Genomic DNA, 23393 nt, shown 5'->3' on the forward strand with positions numbered 1-23393 from the left:
ACGTCAAAAATGACGCAACTTTCGGCGACCACGTATGACGCCGGAAACTAGAAAACAAAAATTTTGCGCCAGAAAGTCTGCGCCAAGAATGACGCAATAAAATGAAGCATTTTCAGCCCCCGCGAGCCTAACAAGCCCACAGGGAAAAAACATTAATTTATGCTTACCTGATATATTCCTTTCTTCTGTAGTGTGATCAGTCCTCGGGTAATCATTACTTCTGGGATATTACTCCTCCCGCAACAGGAAGTGCAAGAGGATTCACCCAGCAGAGCTGCATTTAGCTCCTCCCCTCTACGTTACTCCCAGTCATTCGACCAAAGGACCAACGAGAAAGGAAAAGCCAAGGGTGTAGTGGTGACTGGAGTATAAATTAAAAATATTTATCTGCCTTAAAAACAGGGCGGGCCGTGGACTGATCACACTACAGAAGAAAGGAATTTTATCAGGTAAGCATAAATTATGTTTTCTTCTGTTAAGTGTGATCAGTCCACGGGTCATCATTTACTTCTGGGATACCAATACCAAAGCAAAAGTACCAACGGATGACGGGAGGGATAGGCAGGCTCTTTATACAGAAGGAACCACTGCCTGAAGAAACCTTTCTCCCAAAAATAGCCTCCGATGAAGCAAAAGTGTCAAATTTGTAAAATTTTGGAAAAGTATGAAGCGAAGACCAAGTTGCAGCCTTGCAAATCTGTTCAACAGAGGCCTCATTCTTGAGGCCCAAGTGGAAGCCAACAGCTCTAGTAGAATGAGCTGTAAGTCTTTCAGGACGGCTGCTGCTCCAGCAGTCTCATAAGCTAAACGAATTATGCTACGAAGTCAAAAGAAAGAGAGGTAGCGGAAGCTTTTTGACCTATCCCTCTGCCCAGAGTAAATGACAAACAGAGAAGACGTTTGTCGAAATTCCTTAGTTGCCTGTAAGTAACATTTTAGAGCACGGACTACATCCAGGTCTGTGCAGTAGACGTTCCTTCTTTGAAGAAGGATTTGGGCATAAAGAAGGAACAACAATCTCTTGATTGATATCTGTTAGTAACTACCTTAGGTAAGAACCCAGGTTTAGTAGCAGGACTACCTTATCCGAATGAATCAATCAAATAAGGAGAATCACAATGCTAAGGCTGATAATTCAGAGGACTCTTCGAGCGAGGAATAGCCATTAAAAATAGAACCTTTCCAAGATAAAAACTTCTATATCAATGGAATGAAGGGGGTTCAAACGGAACGCCCTGTAAAACATTAAGAACCCAAGGTTTAAACTCCATGGTGGAGCAACAGTTTTAAACACAAGGCTTAATTCTGGCCAAAGCCTGACAAAAAGTCCTGGACGTCAGAACTTCTGACAGACGTTTGTGTACAGAATGGACAGAGCTGAGATCTGTCCCTTTAATGAACTAGCAGATAAACCCTTTTCTAAACCTTCTTGTAGAAAAGAACAATATCCTAGGAATCCTAACCTTACTCCAAGAGTAACCTTTGGATTCCCCCACACCAATATAGGTATTTTACGCCATATCTTATGGTAATCTTTCTGGTAACAGGTTTTCCTAGCCTGTATTAAGGTATCAATAACTGACTCAGAAAACCCACGTCTTGATAAAATCAAGCGTTCAATTTCCAAGCAGTCAGCTTCAGAGAGTCTAGATTTTGATGTTTGAAGGGACCCTGTATCAGAAGGTCCTGTTTTCAGAGGTAGAGACCAAGGTGGACAGGATGACATGTCCACCAGGTCTGCATACCAAGTCCCTGCGTGGCCACGCAGGTGCCTATTAGAATCACTGATTGCTCTCCTCTTGTTAGATTCTGGCAATCAATCGAGGAAGCAACGGGAAGGGTGGAAACACGTAAGCCATCCTGATAGTCCCAAGGTTGCCTGTCAGAGCATCTATCAGGACTTGCTCCTGGATCCCTGGATCTGGACCCGTAACGAGGAAGCTTGGCGTTCTGTCGAGACGCCATTGAGATCTCTGGTCTTTGCCCCAACGTCGAAGTATTTGGGCAAAGACCTCCGGATGAAGTTTCCACTCCCCGGATGAAAAAGTCTGACGACTTAAAGAATTCCGCCCTCCCAGTTCTCCACTCCCGGGATGTGGATTGCTGACATGGTGGCAAGAGTGAGACTCTGCCCAGCGAATTATCTTTGATACTTCCATCATAGCTAGGAGCTTCTTGTCCCCCCTCCATGATGGTTGATGTAAGCTACAGTCGTGATGTTGTCCGGCTGAAACCTGCATGAAACCCCCGATTGTCCAACTGGGGCCAAGCCCAGGAGGGCATGAGAAACTGCTCTCAATTCCAGAATGTTTATTGGCAGGAGACTCTCCTCCTGACTCCATAGTCCCTGAGCCTTCAGAGAATTCAGACGGCACCCCAACCTAGAAGGCTGGCGTATGTTGTTACAATTGTCCAGTCTGGTCCTGCTGAATGGCATCCCCCTGGACAGATGTGGCCGACGAAAGCCACCATAGAAGAGAATTCTGGTCTCTTGATCCAGATTCACGAGAAGGGGAATAAGTCTGAGTACTCCCCCATTCCACTGACTTAGCATGCACAGTTGCAGTGGTCTGAGGTGTAAGCGTGCAAAGGGTACTATGTCCATTGGCCGCTACCATTAAGCCGATTACCTCCATGCATTGAGCCACTGACGGGTGTTGAATGGAATGAAGGGTGCGGCAAGCACTTTGAAGTCTTGTTAGCCTGTCCTCTGTCAGGTAAATCTTCATTTCTACAGAATCTATAAGAGTCCCCAGGAAGGGAACTCTTGTGAGTGGAACGAGTGAACTTTTATTTTCGTACACCCTTCCATCCATGTGACCTTAGAAATGCCAGCACTAACTCTGTATGAGACTTGGCAGTTTGAAAGCTTGAAGCTTGTATCAGAATGTCGTCTAGGTATGGAGCTAACCGAGATTCCCGCGGTCTTAGTACCGCCAGAAGAAGCACCCAGAACCTTTGTGAAGATTCTTGGAGCTGTAGCCAATCGAATGGAAGAGCCACAAACTGGTAATGCCTGTCTAGGAAGGCAAAACCTTAGGTACCGATAATGATCTTTGTGAATCGGTATGTGAAGGAAGCATTCTTTTAAATCTACAGTGGTCATGTACTGACCCTCTTGGATCATAGGTAAAATTGTCCGAATAGTCTCCATCTTGAACGATGGAACTCTTAGGAATTTGTTTAGGATCTTTAAGTCCAGGATTGGTCTGAAAGTTCCCTCTTTTTTGGGAACCACAAACAGATTTGAGTAAAACCCCTGTCCCTGTTCCGATCGTGGAACTGAATGGATTACTCCCATTAACAAGAGCTCTTGTACGCAGCGTAGAAACGCCTCTTTCTTTGTCTGGATTGTTGACAATCTTGACAGATGAAATCTCTCTCTTGGAGGAGAGTATTTGAAGTCCAGAAGGTATCCCTGAGATATTATCTCTAGCGCCCAGGGATCCTGAACATCTCTTGCCAAAGCCTGGGCGAAGAGAGAAAGTCTGCCCCCCACTAGATCCGATCCCGGATCGGGGGCCCTCAATTCATGCTGTTTTAGGGGCAGCAGCAGGTTTTCCTAGTCTGCTTGCCCTTGTTCCAGACTGGTTAGGTTTCCAGCCTTGTCTGTAGCGAGCAACAGCTCCTTCCTGTTTTGGTGCAGAGGAAGTTGATGCTGCTCCTGCTTTCGAAATTACGAAAGGAACGAAAATTAGGACTGTCTAGTCCTTGGCTTTGCTTTTGTCCTGAGGCAGGCATGGCCTTCTACCTCTGTAATGTCAGCGATAATCCTCTTTTCAACCCGGCCCGAATTAAGGTCTGCCCTTTGAAAGGTATATTAAGCAATTTAGACTTAGAAGTAACATCAGCTGACCAGGATTTTAGCCACAGCCGCCCTGCGTGCCTGAATGGCGAATCCTGAATTCTTCGCCGTAAGGTTTAGTAAGATGTACTACGGCCTCCGAAATGAATGAATTAGCTAGTTTAAGGACTCTAAGCCTGTTCGTAATGTCCGTCCAGAATAGCTGAACCAATGTTCTCTTCCAGAGACTCAATCCAGAAAGCCGCTGCAGCCGTGATCTGCGCAATGCATGCAAGGGGGTTGCCAATATAAAACCTTGATGAACAAACATTTTCTTAAGGTAACCCTCTAATTTTATATCCAATGGATCTGAAAAAGCACAGCTATCCTCCACCGGGATAGTGGTACGCTTAGCTAAGGTAGAAACTGCCTCCCTCCACCTTAGGGACCAGTTTGCCATAAGTCCCCTTGTGGTGGCGTCTATTGGAAACATTTTTCTAAAATATCGGAGGGGGTGAGAACGGCACACCGGGTCTATCCCACTCCTTAGTAACAATTTCAGTAAGTCTCTTAGGTATACGAAAAACCTCAGTACTCGTCGGGTACCGCAAAATATTTATCCAACCTACACATTTTCTCTGGTATTGCAACTGTGTTACAATCATTCAGAGCCGCTAACACCTCCCCTAGTAATACACGGAGGTTTTCCAGTTTAAATTTAAAATTTGAAATATCTGAATCAGTCTGTTTGGATCAGAACCGTCACCCACAGAATGAAGCTCTCCGTCCTCATGTTCTGCCACCTGTGACGCAGTGTCTGACATGGCCCCTAATATTATCAGCGCACTCTGTTCTCACCCCAGAGTGATCACGCTTACTTCTTAGCTCTGGTAATTTAGCCAAAACCTCAGTCATAACAGTAGCCATATCCTGTAATGTGATTTGTAATGGCCGCCCAGATGTACTCGGCGCTACAATATCACGCACCTCCCTCTGAGCGGGAGATGTAGGTACTGACACGTGAGGCGAGTTAGTCGGCATACTCTCCCCTCGTTGTTTGGTGAAATTTGTTCAATTTGTACAGATTGACTTTTATTTAAAGTAGCATCAATACAGTTAGTACATAAATTTCTATTGGGCTCCACTTTGGCATTGCAACAAATGACACAGGTATCATCCTCTGAATCAGACATGTTTAACACACTAGCAAATAAACTTGTAACTTGGAAATACAATTCAATTAGAATAATATTAAAACGTACTGTGCCTTTAAGAAGCACAGAAGATCTATGACAGTTGAAAATTAATAAATTGAAACAGTTATAGCCTCAATCCTTGTAAATAACACAACTTTAGCAAAGGTTTAATCCCATTAGCAAAGAGTAACAAATTCTGAAAGCAGGAAACAAATTACAGAATAAACGTTTTTTTATCTCAGTCAAACTATAATTCTCACAGCTCTGCTGAGAGAAATTACCTCCCTCAAAATAAGTTTTGAAGACCCCTGAGCTCTGTAGAGATGAACCGGATCATGCAGGGAATACAATGAGTTGCTGACTGAAATATTTGATGTGTAGTAAAAGCGCCAAAAAATGGTCCCTCCCCCTCACACACAGCAGTGAGGGAGAACAGAAACTGTCAGAAAACAGATTAAGCAACTGCCAAGTGGAAAAATAGTGCCCAAACATTTATTCACTCAGTACCTCAGTAAATGAAAACGATTTTACATTCCAGCAAAAACGTTAAACATAATCTCTAGTTATTAAACAGCTTTATGTATTTCTTACAGTGTAATTCTAGTGAAGTACCATTCCCCAGAATACTGAAGTGTAAAGTATACATACATGACATTATATCGGTATGGCAGGATTTTCTCATCAATTCCATTGTCAGAAAATAAAAACTGCTACATACCTCTATGCAGATTCATCTGCCCGCTGTCCCCTGATCTGAAGTTTACCTCTCCTCAGATGGCCGAGAACAGCAATATGATCTTAACTACTCCGGCTAAAATCATAACAAAAACTCTGGTAGATTCTTCTTCAAACTCTGCCAGAGAGATAATAACACACTCCGGTGCTATTTTAAAATAACAAACTTTTGATTGAAGATATAAACTAAGTATAATCACCATAGTCCTCTCACACATCCTATCTAGTCGTTGGGTGCAAGAGAATGACTGGGAGTGACGTAGAGGGGAGGAGCTATATGCAGCTCTGCTGGGTGAATCCTCTTGCACTTCCTGTTGGGGAGGAGTAACATCCCAGAAGTAATGATGACCCGTGGACTGATCACACTTAACAGAAGAAAGTCAAATTTTAAGGTAAGATAAAAATGATATATACAAATGCATTATCCCAAATATGAAACTGACTGTCTGAAATAAGGAAATGTTGAACATCCTGAGTCAAGGCAAATAAATGTTTGAATACATATATTTAGAACTTTATAAAAAAGTGCCCCAACCATAGCTTTAGACTTTAGAGTGTCACAGAAAATAAGACTTACTTACCCCAGGACACTCATCTACATGTTGTAGAAAGCCAAACCAGTACTGAAACGAGAATCAGCAGAGGTAATGGTATATATAAGAGTATATCGTCGATCTGAAAAGGGAGGTAAGAGATGAATCTCTACGACCGATAACAGAGAACCCATGAAATAGACCCCGTAGAAGGAGATCATTGAATTCAAACAGGCAATACTCTCCTCACATCCCTCTGACATTCACTGCACGGCTGAGAGGAAAACCGGGCTCCAACCTGCTGCGGAGCGCATATCAACGTAGAATCTAGCACAAACTTACTTCACCACCTCCATAGGAGGCAAAGTTTGTAAAACCGATTTGTGGGTGTGGTGAGGGGTGAATTTATAGGCATTTTGAGGTTTGGGAAACTTTGCCCCTCCTGGTAGGAATGTATATCCCATACTTCACTAGCTCATGGACTCTTGCTAATTACATGAAAGAAATTGTAACTGCACATACCTCATAGCAGAATAAACTGCACGCCATTCTCCCGCTGAAGTTACCTCACTCCTCAGATATATGTGAGAACAGCAATGGATCTTAGTTACAACCTGCTAAGATCATAGAAAACTCAGGCAGATTTTTCTTCTATTTCTGCCTGAGATAAAATAGGTACAACTCCGGTACATTTAAAAATAACAAACTTTTGATTGAAGAAAATAAACTAACTATTTTTCACCACTCTCTCTTACTACCTCCATGCGTGTCGAGAGTTGCAAGAGAATGACTGGATATGGCAGTTAGGGGAGGAGCTATATAACAGCTTTGCTGTGGGTGTCCTCTTGCAACTTCCTGTTGGGAATGAGAATATCCCACAAGTAATGGATGATCCGTGGACTGGATACACCTTACAAGAGAAAAGTATATAAAAGAATTATATAAAATCTTTTATATAAAAATTTTTGATATTATCTTCAAAAATGTATTTAACAATATGTATTTAAGAATATTGATACCATATAAATATATGATGAAAGTGCTTAAAAGTGGAATTAACAGTCTCATTTTAGTGTGTCCATAGGCCAATCTTAGATATAACCTATAGAGATAACATACAAAGATATTATAATGAAGTACTTATATTTTCTATATTAAAAGATTTTTAGTCTTAAAACCACATGGTAAAATATTAAATGATTTCTAGTCTTAAAACAGCATATTCAAATCCATCTCTGAATTTAAACCATAGGGGTGGAGGGTCTTAAAATTAAATCTAAATTCTGCTTCTTTTCTAAGTAAAATATTATTTATGTTACCCCCCCCCCCCTTGATTCCCAAATTAATCTGTTTAATGCCCCAGTATTTAAAATCTTTAAGGTTGCCTCCATGTATATCTTTGAAATGAGCATATAACTTTGTTTCTGTAGAACCATGCTCAATTTTCAAGATGTGCTCTTGGATTCTGTCCCTCAAAAATTCTACCTGTCTGACCAAAAATAGAAAAAACCCACAGGAACATTTGATGCAATAAATTGTATTTATACTGGAGCACCTAATTAATTGATTAATCTTAAATTTAAAACTAGTGTTCTGAGATGTTATTTCCTTTTTCTTATGGCTATATTTACAAGATTTACATGTAATACATGGAAACAATCCATTCAGCTCCGCCCCTCTTATATCATTATCTATTAAATTGTGCCTAGATTCTTTATATTCACTTGGGGGATAGGGTACATTTTAAATTTCTAGCTTTCTTGAAAATAATGTCAGGATGGTTTTTCACTTTGTTGCCCAGTACATGGTCTTGTTTAATCAAGTGCCAATGTTTCTTTAAGATCCTTTTCACTTCATGATGTTGTGAACTGAACTCAGATATGAAGGGCACAAAAATTTCATTACGGTTAGAAATGTTTTCAGTATTTTTCTTACGTTTGGTTGACAATAAAATATTTCTATCCATTTTGGCAACTTCTTGTTGTGTGTTGATTAATTGATTGTTATCATAGCCTTTTTTCTATAAATCTCTCTGTTAGTACTTTAGATGAGGACTGGTAGCTTTCTATAGAAGAGCAATTCTTTTTAATTCTCATGTACTGGCTTTTTGGAATATTACGTTTCCAACGGTCCATGTGACAGCTATCTGAGTGTATGTAATTATTGGCGTCTATACTTTTAAAATAAGTCTTTGTATGAATAATATTCTCACTAATTTCTAATTCGACATCCAGAAAACTAAGTTTTTTACAACTATATTCATATGTGAAGGATAAACCTAATCTGTTGGTATTTAAATCTATCAGAAATGTATCTAATAGTTCCACATCTCCCCTCCACACAATGAAGATATCTATAAATCTACAATAGAGCACAAGGTTCGCCTCCCAGGGACCATTAAATATATACATGTTTTCAAAATAGCCCATAAACAAATTTGCGTAACTGGGGGGCGAACCTTGTGCCCATTGCAGTACCCTGACTTGTAAATATATATCATCATTAAACAAAAAGCTGTTATTCTGTAATATAAAACCAATACATTCCAATAAAAATTCGTTTTGCACCTTGGGTAGTTCAAAGTCTTGGTGTAGAAATGATTTAATAGCTTCTATGCCTTTCTCATGTGAGATGTTAGTGTAAAGTGAATTTACATCACATGTAGCTAATATATAATTGTCTTGCCAGTTTAAATCCTTAGTTTTATTCAAAAAATGAGTTGAATCTCTAAGGTAGGCTGGTAGATTAAGAACAATATTTATGTAAGAAAAAATCTATATATATGGGATAAGCCTGAAGTTAGCGACCCTATCCCGGATATAATAGGACAGCCAGGTGTTTTTTTTTTTAAATCTTTATGGATTTTTGGTAGGAAATAGAAAGTCGGAGTTTTAGGATATGGTATATTCAGAAAATTATATTCTGACTCATTAATAATTCCTACCTCTTTCACTTTAAAGGTATAATTTCTAGTTTATTTTGTTGTTTTTTTAAAGGGTTCAACTTGAGTTTGTTATAGGTTGTTTTGTCTTGTAATATCCTGTTCGCTTCAGTAACATAATAGCTTTTATCCATTATGACAACCCCCCCCGCCCTTGTCTGCTGGTTTCACTATTATCTCTGTATTATTCTGTAATTCCTTCAGTGTTTCACTTTCTTTCCTACTCAGATTCTTCTTTATTGGTTTATTTTTGGTCAGTGATTCCAGGTCCTTTTTTAATGTTTTGTTCAAATAATTTTATATGTTCACTCTTCTCTTGTGTGGGGTAGAATGTGGACTTAGCTTTGAATTCAGTGTGGATATAGTTGCTGTGTGTCATTTTATGTTGTATAGGATTTTTCAAAAAATGTATTTTTAATGTTAATTTTCTAATGTACTGATTAATGTTAATTAAAGTTTCGAATTTATTAAGTTTACAAGATGGTGCAAAACTCAAACCTTTTTCTAATACCTTTTCTTGTTTGTCATTCAGAGTCATTTTACTCAGATTAAATATACCCACTTTTTTCACATTTTTATCTCTTTAATGTTTTGTTTAGAGGTTCCTCTCCCTCTTCTACCTCTAGCCTTCTTTTTCCTTGTGCCATTCTTGGTGGTTTCAAGGTTTCTGGGAAATCTCTTGAAGTCCCCGCAATTGCGGGGTCATCCTCTAAAAAATGTGTGCTATGTATAGTGTTCTCCTGCATATTAGAACTAGATTGTTTCCTATAGTGATATGTTCTCTGGGGACTCTGGGTTTGATTCAATGGTGTGAATCTGTTCTGCAATGGTATTCTCCAATTCTGGTGATCATTATATGAGTTTCTATGATGTTCTTTGGGAATGTTTTGAGGTTGTTGTAGAGTAGTTTCTGGATGTATTATACGATTGTCTATATTGATCCCTTTGTGTGTTATCAAATTGTCTACTTTCAAATTGCCTGTCAAATTGTCCATTGTCAGAATGCCTCTTAATATGGCTATTTCTGTACCTATAATGTTGATTATATGGTCTGTTGTCATTGTATTCATAATAATTATTTCTATTCTGGTGTCTGTTGTAATCCCAATTTGGGTAGTTACTTTGATTATGTATTTTGTTGTATCCTCCCTCATTCCTATATGCTCTAAATTCTCTTATTGGGGATACGTATTGTCTATTTCTTATATGCCAATTATTGTTAGTATTTCTTAAGGGTGTTTTAATGCTCCTATCCACAATTTCACCATTCCATTGTTCATTATTATGATTATTATGGTTATAATGGAAATCCCTTCTAAGCCCAAAGTGTCTATTTGAATCTCTGAATCTATTTTGATGCTCATAATTTTCATTTTGTTTTTCATGTGCAGTGGTCTGTATTGATTCACTTGGGTTTTATTATTAGTCTTTTTCTTACTGAATATATGTGATAGTTCTTTTCTAGAATTGTCTGTATTACTGTTATCTCTTATATTTTCCCCAGAATTGTTTTCTTGATCTAAATTCTGTATGTTGTCCTCATTCTTATAATCTGTGATATCTCTATTGAATTTTGAATTTTTTTTGTAGAATAATGTTGCCTTTGAGTTCTGAAATTCTTTCTATTATTTCAGTCTGCATGGTTTTATACTCCTCGCCATATTCTATTTGATTCAATTTTATTTTTAACTATTTCTATGTCGTTTTTTTTTACATCCGTCAGTTGTAAATTTCTTGGCTTTAATTATGATTTTCATAAGATTTAGAGATGCTGTCTCTAAGATTTCAAACCATTCCGTTTGTAATATGTCTGGTAATAAGAAAGTGCAATCCTTTTTAAGCCTAAGGCCTCTCTGTACCATTTTTAAGTCTAAATAATTTTGATAAAATATATTTAATCTCTAAAGTGTGATTAATTTCTTTAGAAAGATTATTCTCTAAATCTATATGGATATTCTCTATATCCTCTAACCCTTCATTCTGTTCAATTTCTGTGTTAGAATTCGATGCAATATCCCTCAAAATCTTATCTCTGTGGTAAAATATATCCATATTAGTCAAATTGAAAAGTACAAAATACTAACTTAAAATTGTGAAAGATTAACGGTATAAAACCTTTAAAGGTTAAATTAAGTGATTATCAAGAAAGTGTGATTAAAAAGTGATTGTGTATAAGTGAAGATAATATCAAAATATACAAAAAAATCAAATTTGATAGTGAAAAAATAGAGAAAATAGAAAAATAAAAAATATAAAATAATGAAAAAATACAGATTAGTGAAAATATATAAAGGAATCTAAGATATTCAATATTTTATATAACTGTGTATGGGCTAAAACCTAATTAATAATGTGATTGATAAAAAATTATTGAAATTATTGAAAAAGTTGAAAAAGAATAATATATTCTTTTTGTTTCAATTTTTCCCCTAATATCAGGTATTTTTAGGCCTTGTTTTCAACTTTTTCAATAATTTCAATAATTTTTTATCAATCACATTATTAATTAGGTTTTAGCCTAAGCCTAACCTAAGAGATAAAAAATGTGAAAAAGTGGGTATATTTAATCTGAGTAAAATGACTCTGAATGACAAACAAGAAAAGGTATTAGAAAAAGGTTTGAGTTTTGCACCATCTTGTAAACTTAATAAATTCGAAACTTTAATTAACATTAATCAGTACATTAGAAAATTAACGTTAAAAAGATATTTTTTGAAAAATCCTATACAACATAAAATGACACACAGCAACTATATCCACACTGAATTGAAAGCTAAGTCCACATTCTACCCCACACAAGAGAAGCGTGAACATATAAAATTATTTGAACAAAACATTAAAAAAGACCTGGAATCACTGGACCAAAAATAAACCAATAAAGAAGACAAGGGCGGGGGGGGGGTTGTCATAATGGATAAAAGCTATTATGTTACTCGAAGCGAACAGGATATTACAAGACAAAACAACCTATAACAAACTCAAGTTGAATCCTTTAAAGAAACAACAAAATAAACTAGAAATTATACTTTTAAAAGCGAAAGAGGTAGGGATTATTAATGAGTCAGAATATAATTTTCTGAATATACCATATCCTAAAACTCCGACTTTCTATTTCCTACTCCAAAAATCCATAAAGATTTAAAAAAAACACTGGCCGTCCTATTATATCCGGGATAGGGTCGCTAACTTCAGGCTTATCCCAATATATAGATTTTTTTCTTACAGAAATATGTTCTTAATCTACCAGCCTACCTTAGAGATTCAACTCATTTTTTGAATAAAAACTAAGGATTTAAACTGGCAAGACAATTATAAATTAGCTACATGTGATGTAAATTCACTATACACTAACATCTCACATGAGAAAGGCATAGAAGCTATTAAATCATTTCTACCACCAAGACTTTGAAACTACCCAAGGTGCAAAACGAATTTTTAATTGGAATGTATTGGTTTTATATTACAGAATAACAGCTTTTTGTTTAATGATGATATATATTTACAAGTCAAGGGGTACTGCAATGGGCACAAGGTTCGCCCCCAGTTACGCAAATTTTGTTTATGGCTATTTTGAAAACATGTATATAATTTATGGTCCCCTGGGAGGCGAACCTTGTGCCTCTATTGTAGATTTATAGACGATATCTTCATTGTGTGGAGGGGGAGATGTGGAACTCATTATATACATTTCTGATAGATTTAAATACCAACAGATTAACTTTATACTTCACATATGAATATAGTAGTAAAAAACTTAGTTTTCTGGATGTCGAATTAGAAATTAGTGAGAATATTATTCATACAAAGACTTATTTTAAAAGTATAGACGCCAATAATTACATACACTCAGATAGCTGTCACATGGACCGTTGGAAACGTAATATTCCAAAAAGCCAGTACATGAGAATTAAAAAGAATTGCTCTTCTATAGAAAGCTACCAGTCTCAATCTAAAGTACTAACAGAGAGATTTATAGAAAAGGCTATGATAACAATCAATTAATCAACACACAACAAAAAGTTGCCAAAACGGATAGAAATATTTTATTGTCAACCAAAAGTAAGTAAAATACTGAAAACATTTCTAACCGTAATGAAATTTTTGTGCCCTTCATAACTGAGTTCAGTTCACAACATCATGAAGTGAAAAGGATCTTAAAGAAACATTGGCACTTGATTAAACAAGACCATGTACTGGGCAACAAAGTGAAAAACCATCCTGACATTATTCTCAAGCTAGAAATTTAAAATGTATACTATCCCCAAGTGAATATAAAGAATCTAGACACAATTTAATAGATAAAGATATAAGAGGGGCGGAGCGGAATAGATTTTTTCCATGTATTACATGTAAATCTTGTAAATATAGCCATAAGAAAAAGGAAATAACATCTCAGAACACTAGTTTTAAATTTAAGATTAATCAATTAATTAGGTGCTCCAGTATAAATACAATTTATTGCATCAAATGTTCCTGTGGGTTTTTCTATTTTGGTCAGACAGGTAGAATTTTGAGGGACAGAATCCGAGAGCACATCTTGAAAATTGAGCATGGTTCTACAGAAACAAAGTTATATGCTCATTTCAAAGATATACATGGAGGCAACCTTAAAGATTTTAAATACTGGGGCATTAAACAGATTAATTTGGGAATCAGGGGGGGTAACATTAATAATATTTTACTTAGAAAAGAAGCAGAATTTAGATTTAATTTTAAGACCCTCCACCCCTATGGTTCAATTTCAGAGATGGATTTGAATATGCTGTTTTAAGACTAGAAATCATTTAATATTTTACCATGTGGTTTTAAGACTAAAAATCTTTTAAAATAGAAAATATAAGTACTTCATTATAATATCTTTGTATGTTATCTCTATAGGTTATATCTAAGATTGGCCTATGGACACACTAAAATGAGACTGTTAATTCCACTTTTAAACACTTTCATCATATATTTATATGGTATCAATATTCTTAAATACATATTGTTAAATACATTTTTGAAGATAATATAAAAAAAAATTATATAAAATATTTTATATAATTCTTTTATTTACTTTTAGATATTTTTTGTATATTTTTTATATATTTTTTTAATATATTTTTTTATTTATTTTTTTATATATAAAATTTTTATATATATTATTTTTATATGAAGAATTTTTATATATAGATACAAATATCTAGTAATCCAAACATCCCTATATTTGTAGTCTTATATTATTAATGGTTATCAAATATAGGCTTGCCCACTTATGATAAATTAGTTTTATTCTTTATTTTGTAGAGCAATTTTTACATTATACCGAATACAATTTTTATTGCCCAGTGTGCTTAGAGGAATGTGCTGCACCCTCACTGACGAGGCCCATAGGAGGCCCGAAACGATCGTCTGGGTTTTGTCATGTTCCTTGTTCAGAGGAGAATTGCCTGGTTATTTCGGGGCTGGACTGACCTTCTTGGCGGGATCAGACTGATAACTTCAGGAAACGTTTTTCTTCTGTGAAAAGCACACTGGTCTTAAAGAGGCTGCTTCCGGGTGGTAAATCGCCATAGAACAAGCCACTGAGCTGTTGTTCGTTCCTGGTAGAGCGCTTCTCTCTTTGTATGCGAATACAATTTTTATATCAGCCCCCAATTTTTAGTAGAGCAATGTTTGCCCCTCATGTTATTGATCTATTATAAATAAAATCCTTTATGATATTTTTTCAGACACTAAAGCGATATACATACATATATGTTTGAAAATATGTTTTTACTTTTTATCTTCAGAGAGTTAAACCTTAAGAATGGTGTCACACTTACCATTTATAGGAATATGGTAGATTTATCGTAAGTTTTTAGTTAACATTTTAACAGATTATATATCGTTACAAACAAATTAGTTGTTTAAAAATCCCCCCCTTTCTTTGATGACTCGATCGATAATTGGATTTGATATATATACATAATCCATATTTTAAAATGCTATGTAGCAATGAATTGAATTTCTATATGAGCGGTCTCTATTTTTAATGAAATCGAGCAAGTTATTGATAAATGTATTGCCTGAGTTACTTAGGTATGAAACATAGATACAAGCAGTAAAATGTTGTATTACATGATTATATATTTTTCAGTTATACCAGGTTAGTTGATAAACATCAGGCAAGCGATATAAGCACTAATATTTCAATTGTACTATTTTTCCATATGATTTGCACTAATTACTAACATACAAACATGGATTTTGAACAGTTGTTACTTGATATCACACCCACCCTTGGAAAAATCTTATAGGTCGAACCTGGTCCAATGGGGATACAGCGTGGGCTATTTAAAAATGTAATTTGGAGCGAACAGGCATCTTGATAAAGGCCCCTGGAGGCTGAAACGCGTAGATTAGCCTGTTGTTCTTTTGCACTGAACTTGTATACTTTGCTATTTTCAGATTGGATACGTAAGTAGATAGGACAGGTACATTGAGCAGCTATATAAACTCTGTTTGAGCTGACTCCATATGTGTAATCCCTGTCCCAGGACCTACTTATACTGATCCATCTGTTCTAGTTCCATTCCGGCTGTAACACCGGTCTACAATTGCTACCTTGGGAACACTTGGGTGTTTACACCGGAATACCTTTGAACTCCAATCCGTATCTGTTTTGTTCACACGGGGAGCACTGCTTCCTCCATCGCTCACAAAGAACGCTGAACAGTTTATACACCGAAGGAAATAAAAGAGGATACAATATCTATTCCGGAGTTCACTCTTGCAACAAAGTTTGTACAGACTGTTTTACGGACCTTTATGTTGATTATCGTTATAATCATCCAAACCAGGAGGACTCAGGTTTCCATTATTACACATGTTTTACATTTATGACATATATCTATTTTTAGCGAAGTCACAAATCCACCTTTATAGTGCAAGTATTTGTCGCACTCATATGTTTGTTTGTTTTTAGATGCCGGCATCATTATTTTTAACCAAGTGTTCCATTGAACTTGAATATTAAATATTATTTTAATGTCACTACATTATTATTCTATCTATTTATTTGATTGCGCTAATCTTAGAGACTGCTCTATTTAATATATTTATTTTATGTTTTACATTAATTCAATTTATTGCTAGTAGTCCTTTATCCGATTCTTATATTTCTCCTCTTAGCTCCCCTTTTTGAGCGCCATCCAGATACAAACCCCTTTTTTTTCCAGTTTTAAAAATTTAAAACACCTGCCTTAAAGTGACAGGGCGGGCCATGGACTGGATACACCACAAGAGAAAGAAATTTATCAGGTAAGCATAAATTTTGTTTTCTCTTGTAAGGTGTATCCAGTCCACGGGTTCATCCATTACTTGTGGGATACCAATACCAAAGCTTTAGGACACGGATGAAGGGAGGGACAATGCAGGCACTTAAACGGAAGGCACCACTGCCTGCAAGACCTTTCACCCAAAAATAGCTTCCGAGGAAGCAAAAGTATCAAATTTGTAGAATTTAGAAAAAGTATGAAGCGAAGACCAAGTCGCCGCCTTACAAATCTGTTTAACAGAGGCCTCATGTTTAAAAGCCCATGTGGAAGCTACCGCTCTAGTAGAATGAGCTGTAATTCTTTGAGGAGGCTACTGTCCAGCAGTCTCATAAGCTAAACGGATTATGCTTCTCAGCCAAAAAGAAAGAGAAGTTGCCGAAGCCTTTTGGCCTCTCCTCTTTCCAGAGTAGACAACAAACAATGCAGATGTTTGACGAAAAACCTTAGTAGCTTGCAAATAAAACTTTAAAGCACGAACCACGTCAAGATTGTGTAACAGACGTTCCTTCTTTGAAGAAGGATTGGGACACAGTGACGGAACAACAATTTCCTGATTGATATTCCTATTAGATACTACCTTAGGAAGAAACCCAGGTTTGGTACGCAAAACTACCTTATCTGCATGGAAGATCAGATAAGGGGAATCATACTGCAAGGCAGATAACTTTGAAACTCTTCGAGCCGAAGAGATAGCTACTAAAAACAGAACTTTCCAAGATAAAAGCTTGATATCTATGGAATGCAAGGGTTCAAACGGAAACCCTTGAAGAACTTTAAGAACTAAATTTAAACTCCATGGCAGAGCAACAGGTTTAAACACAGGCCTGACTCTAATTAAAGCCTGACAAAACGCCTGAACGTCTGGAACATCAGCCAGGCGTTTGTGTAAAAGAATAGCCAGAGCCGAAATCTGTCCCTTTAAGTAACTAGCCGATAATCCCTTTTCCAATCCTTCTTGGAGAAAAGATAGTATCCTAGGAATCCTGACCTTACTCCACGAGTAACCCTTGGATTCACACCAATGAAAATATTTACACCATATCTTATGATAGATTTTCCTGGTGACAGGCTTTCGAGCCTGAATCAAGGTATCAATGACCGACTCAGAGAAACCACGTATTGATAAAATCAAGCGTTCAATCTCCAAGCAGTCAGACGCAGATAAATTAGATTTGGATGTTTGAATGGACCTTGGAGTAGAAGGTCCTGCCTCAGCGGCAGAGTACATGGTGGAAAGGATGACATGTCCACCAGATCCGCATACCAAGTCCTGCGTGGCCACGCAGGCGCTATCAAAATCACCGAAAATCTCTCCTGCTTGATCTTGGCAATCAGACGAGGGAGGAGAGGAAACGGTGGAAACACATAAGCCAGGCTGAAGGACCAAGGCACTGCTAGAGCATCAGCGCTGCCTGGGGATCCCTTGACCTGGACCCGTAACAAGGAAGCTTGGCGTTCTGACGAGACGCCATCAGATCCAGTTCTGGTTTGCCCCAAAGTTGAATCAGCTGGGCAAATACCTCCGGCTACAGTCGTGATATTGTCCGACTGAAATCTGATGAACTTGGCCGCAGCTAGTTGATGCCAAGCCGGAAGAGCATTGAATATCGCTCTTAGTTCTAGAATGTTTTTTGGAAGGAGGGCTTCCTCCTGAGTCTACGAACCCTGAGCCTTCAGGGAGTTCCAGACTGCGCACCAGCCCAGAAGGCTGGCATCTGACGTCACTATAGTCCACTCTGGCCTGCGAAAACTCCTTCCCCTGGACAGATGGACCCGAGATAACCACCAGAGAAGATAATCCCTGGTCTCTTGATCCAGATCTAACAGAGGAGACAAATCTGTGTAGTCCCCATTCCACTGGTTGAGCATGCAAAGTTGCAGTGGTCTGAGATGTAGCGGGGCAAAACGGAACTATGTCCATTGCCGCTACCATTAGGCCGATCATTTCCATACACTGAGCCACTGATGGCCGAGAAGTGGAATGAAGAGCACGGCAAGAGGTTAGAAGCTTTGATATCCTGACTTCTGTCAGAAAATTTTTCATTTCTACTGAATCTATCAGAGTTCCTAGGAAGGAAACTCTTGTGAGAGGAGAGAGAGAACTATTTTCTATGTTCACTTTCCACCCGTGAGACCTCAGAAAGGCCAGAACAATGTCCGTATGGGACATGGCGATTTGAAAAGTAGAGGCCTGAATCAGAATGTCGTCTAGGTAAGGGGCTACCGCTATGCCCCGGGCCTTAGAACCGCCAGAAGGGACCCTAGAACCTTCGTAAAGATTCTTGGTGCCGTGGCTAACCCGAAAGGAAGAGCCACAAACTGGTAATGCCTGTCTAGGAAGGCGAACCTGAGGAACTGATGATGATCTCTGTGAATCGGAATGTGGAGATAAGCATCCTTTAAGTCCACGGTAGTCATATATTGACCCTCCTGTATCATAGGGAGGATGGTTTGGATTGTCTCCATCTTGAAGGATGGGACCCTGAGAAATTTGTTTAGGATCTTGAGATCCAAGATAGGTCTGAAAGTTCCCTCTTTTTTGGGAACTATAAACAGGTGTGAATAGAAACCCAGCCCCTGTTCCTCTCTTGGAACTGGGTGGATCACTCCCATAACCAGTAGGTCTTGAACGCAACGTAAGAATGCCTCTCTTTTTATCTGGTTTACAGATAGTTGTGAGAGATGAAATCTCCTCTTTGGAGATGAACCTTTGAATTCCAGAAGATATCCCTGGGAAACAATCTCTAGCGCCCAGGGATCCTGGACATCTCTTGCCCAAGCCTGGGCGAAGAGAGAAAGTCTGCCCCCTACTAGATCCGGTCCCGGATCGGGGGCTACTCCTTCATGCTGTCTTAGAGGCAGCTGCAGGTTTCTTGGCCTACTTCCCCTTGTTCCAAGCCTGGTTAGTGTGGTGACATTTTATCACTGGAATATTCACTTAGCTGTTATTGGGATCCCTTCCCCCAGGTACACCTTTCTCTCTGAACTATAGACACTCCCATTGGTCTTTTTGAGTGGCATTTGATAAGCCACTCCCTTTTGAATTGGGTTATAAAATACTGTAACACCAGAGCCTCTGTCTCTTCTTTTGTATCCTGCTCCTGCTAAAAGATGGATGATGTTGGACACAGAGAATCTGGCTAAGTATTTCTGGGATAATATTCTGTGTAGCACAATTGGGGTTAGTTTAGAAAAGTTGCCCTGTATCTTAAAATGTGGACTGTATTTGTAAAATAGATTGATATATATATATACCTGTAAATATTTATCTTATAATTAACATATATTGATTCCTAAATAAACTGTTTGACAAATAATGGAGGACCCTCATAGAGTTTATTTCACAATTTATCTGTGTTGGTTTTAGTGGTACCACCATAGAGATTTAGTATATTATATTTAGTAGAAAGTAGAGATATTTTAAATTAATAGATAACCACATTTTGGCGGCCATGAAGTTGTAGACGAATCCATATGCCATTTAGTTTTGCAGGAATCAAATGAATGTTGATTTATTTTAAATTTAACTGCAGTAAATGTAGATTTGGTGTTTTATAGCAAAGGTTTTGTATGTAGTACTTTATTTAAAAAGCGCAAATAGTGGTTGGTTTCAAAGGCCTGTTGTATGTTTCTCAAGAAAAGCATGGCTTTAAAAAACCTGTATTTCTGGTCTGTATAAATTTGCATTTTGCATAGGGGAAGCACATAATGGTTGGTTTCAGCAGGCCTGCTGTTTGTAGCTTACTAAATCTTAAATAACCCCCACAGTGTTATCTCTGTGTTTGTGTTGAAAAGAGATTTAAAAAAAAAGCATGTGATAAGAGGCAACCCTAAAAGGCTTAGAAATCAGCATATGAGCCTACCTATGTTTGGCTTCAACTTAGAATACCAAGAGAAAAAAAGCAAGTTTGATGACGGAAGTAAATTGTGAAGTTGATTATACTAGACTGTCCCTTTAACTCTTGTATTTTTCTTGTTTTTGGAAACTGGATACTTTTATTGTTGAGCCAGTTTTCTATCAGTTTTCTAATGAATTTTAGAGACATGTGTTGTGTTGGTCCCATCTAAATGTTTTTTACAAACAAAAGCTTTACAGTACTATGTAATAGCTGCCAACAGTAAGGTTTTTTATTTATTTCTTTTTACAAAGGATTCATTTCTGTGAATGTGTTACACCCAGAGCTGTAGCTTGCCCTATACATAAATTTAATTCTGAATTGTATGGGAAATTGTGTAGAATTTAAAGTTAAGAAATTACAGTTTAATTAAGCTTTGTTTTGGGTAACAAAGTTAAACATTTGCATTTCCTGTGTTTGGAGCAGATCCTGGAACCCAAAACTACAGTTGAAATTAGCATTTAGAAGTTCTATAGAATCTTCCTGTACTTAAAATATTTTTATAATTTTTCCTCAATTTGGGAAAATATCAGTAAAAAGGATTCCTTGCTTTGCTTTGTTCATTTATTTTATTTAGGTTAGTATTATTATTGATGGTCCACACCTTTTAAAAGAGAACAATATTTAATTTTTTAATTTTGTTCTGCTTAATTTCTGTTTAGTGTGTTTCATTGCCCTATAGAGATGATAATTCCTTGCATTTGGGGCAGTTAAAATAGTCTGGCAAACTATGCTGTGAGAGACACACCATTCTAATATATATATATATATATATATATATATATATATATATATATATATATATATATATTTTTTTTTTTTTATTTTAGTTCTAACAGCTATCTACACAAAAAAGGAACAGAGCGCAACCGCAACTCAAGGTAAAACTTTTATTTTTATGTCATGCGCTAAAAAAACAAATTGCACTTACAAGAAGTTGGCAATATTCAAGCCTTTAGGTATTAACAGTCCGCTGGATCACAGTTTCTCTGTTAGCTCCTCACACTGGGATCAGTTATGGCGTCTCCGTGAAATCCCCAGGATCAGATGTCAATAACCCAAATGGTGACAGATAAGCAAGTACTTGTAAGAACAACTGAATGTGAATGTCCATCAACAGTGTCCCTATTAACGTCTACGCGTTTCGTCCTCCTTAGTCGGGACTTTCTCAAGACTCAGGGTATGGTAACTTCTTTCGCGGGGATCCTCTTCTTAAACGTCCAGCTGTATTTCCATTGGTTGAACTCTAGACCAATCGTAGACTCCGATCCGACACACCCACCAACAAACAATGTGTCTCGAATGCGGTACGTCAGATAGGAGTCGCCGATGTTGATATTCTGATTAGAATTTTAAAACACCACCTTACACAAATTGAATATTGCAATACAACTGAATAATACAAAACAACAACAACATCATATAATATTCTAAAATATACGAACATAACATTATATTGTGCTTTCGAATAGCACTTTGTAAGGTTCTTGCTTACTACAACCTCTGCTAGTATTTCTTACAGGGATATTATTAGTGATTCCTTAAAGGGATATGGACTTTACCTTCTCCCTTATATACCTCCTATTACTAGTAATGGAGATGTACCAACACCAACTCTAAACCTCACTAATGTGTGCTTACCTATAATTAAAAATTTGTTTTAAGAATTTAAAAATTTGAAAAAAATATATATATGCTGGTGAAACCCTAAAATTTTAAATTTATATTTATAATATAAAAATACTGACTAAAATTAATATATAAATTTAAATAGTTGCTACTTATTAATTTACTTTGTTCTCTTTGGAGTAGTTATTACTTATAAGAGTGTACCTATAATTATTACTTAATAAATTGTTAAAATCAAATCATGAATGCTTGAAGATCCAAATCTATGTTTAGCCCTTTTGGAACCAAGCAGTCTAACAGTTGAATCCATTTCGTTTCTCTTTTTCTTAATTCTGTTAATCTTTGATGGGGATTGGCAGTCACAGATACTGTTTCTAAGATACTGATTTTGAGACTACTGGGGTCTTTGTTATGGAACTCATGGAAGTGATCAGACACACTATGTGTCTTTAGACCTTGTTCTATGTTGTAAATATGTTCATAGCATCTACGTTTCACTTTCCTTTTGTTCTTCCTACATAGACACACCCACATTTACAAGTTAGGCTGTAAACCACATATGTTGATTGACAGGTGCCTCTTGATTTGATGGGAAATGATTTCAAATTACTTGTGTCTTTAATGGAATCCCTATTCCAGATCAAGGGGCACATGCAACAGTTTTTACGGCCACATTTGAAGGTCCCCGGTTTCCCTTTTGCCCAATGGTCTAATGTTCTCTGGCTACCTTGTCTATTCTGATCTAACATCGGCAATTTAGAGGGGGCTAGTATATTTTTAAGGCTCCTATTTTTCTTATACACAATATTGGGTTTATCTTTAATTGTGTCTTTAAGAAGTGGGTCTGCCTGTAAGATACCCCAATGTTTATTCAGAATTTTCTTAAAGAAACCTGCCCCTTCATTATACGTGGTTATAAACCTAATTGTGTTATGCTCAGATCCTTCATTGATAGTTCTCTCTTTGGAACATAATAGCGAGTCCCTACTACACACTGTATTCCTACTTCTTGCCTCCGTTATTAACTTTTTGTCATACTCCTTTTCTAGGAACTTCATTTCCAGCACGTCAGCTTCTCTACTAAAGTCCTCTAATTTTGTACAATTTCTTCGTACCCTACGAAACTGCCCGTATGGAAATATTTTGTATCCATGATCTCTTATGGCCGCTATTGGCATTTAAGAAACCGTTACTGGTCCGTGGGTTTGCGGAAATTTTTTACATTACAGTATTCGGAATACCTTCACTGAAAAATTCAACGTCCAAAAATTCAATACTAGATTTGGACATTTGCTAGTAAATGATAAATTAAAAGTATTAGTATTTATATAATTAATAAATTCTGTGGCCAATAGTTCCTCTCCTTGCCATATAATAATGA

The sequence above is a fragment of the Bombina bombina genome, chromosome 3 (genome assembly GCF_027579735.1).
Source record: "Bombina bombina isolate aBomBom1 chromosome 3, aBomBom1.pri, whole genome shotgun sequence".
In the NCBI taxonomy this organism is placed as follows: Eukaryota; Metazoa; Chordata; class Amphibia; order Anura; family Bombinatoridae; genus Bombina; species Bombina bombina.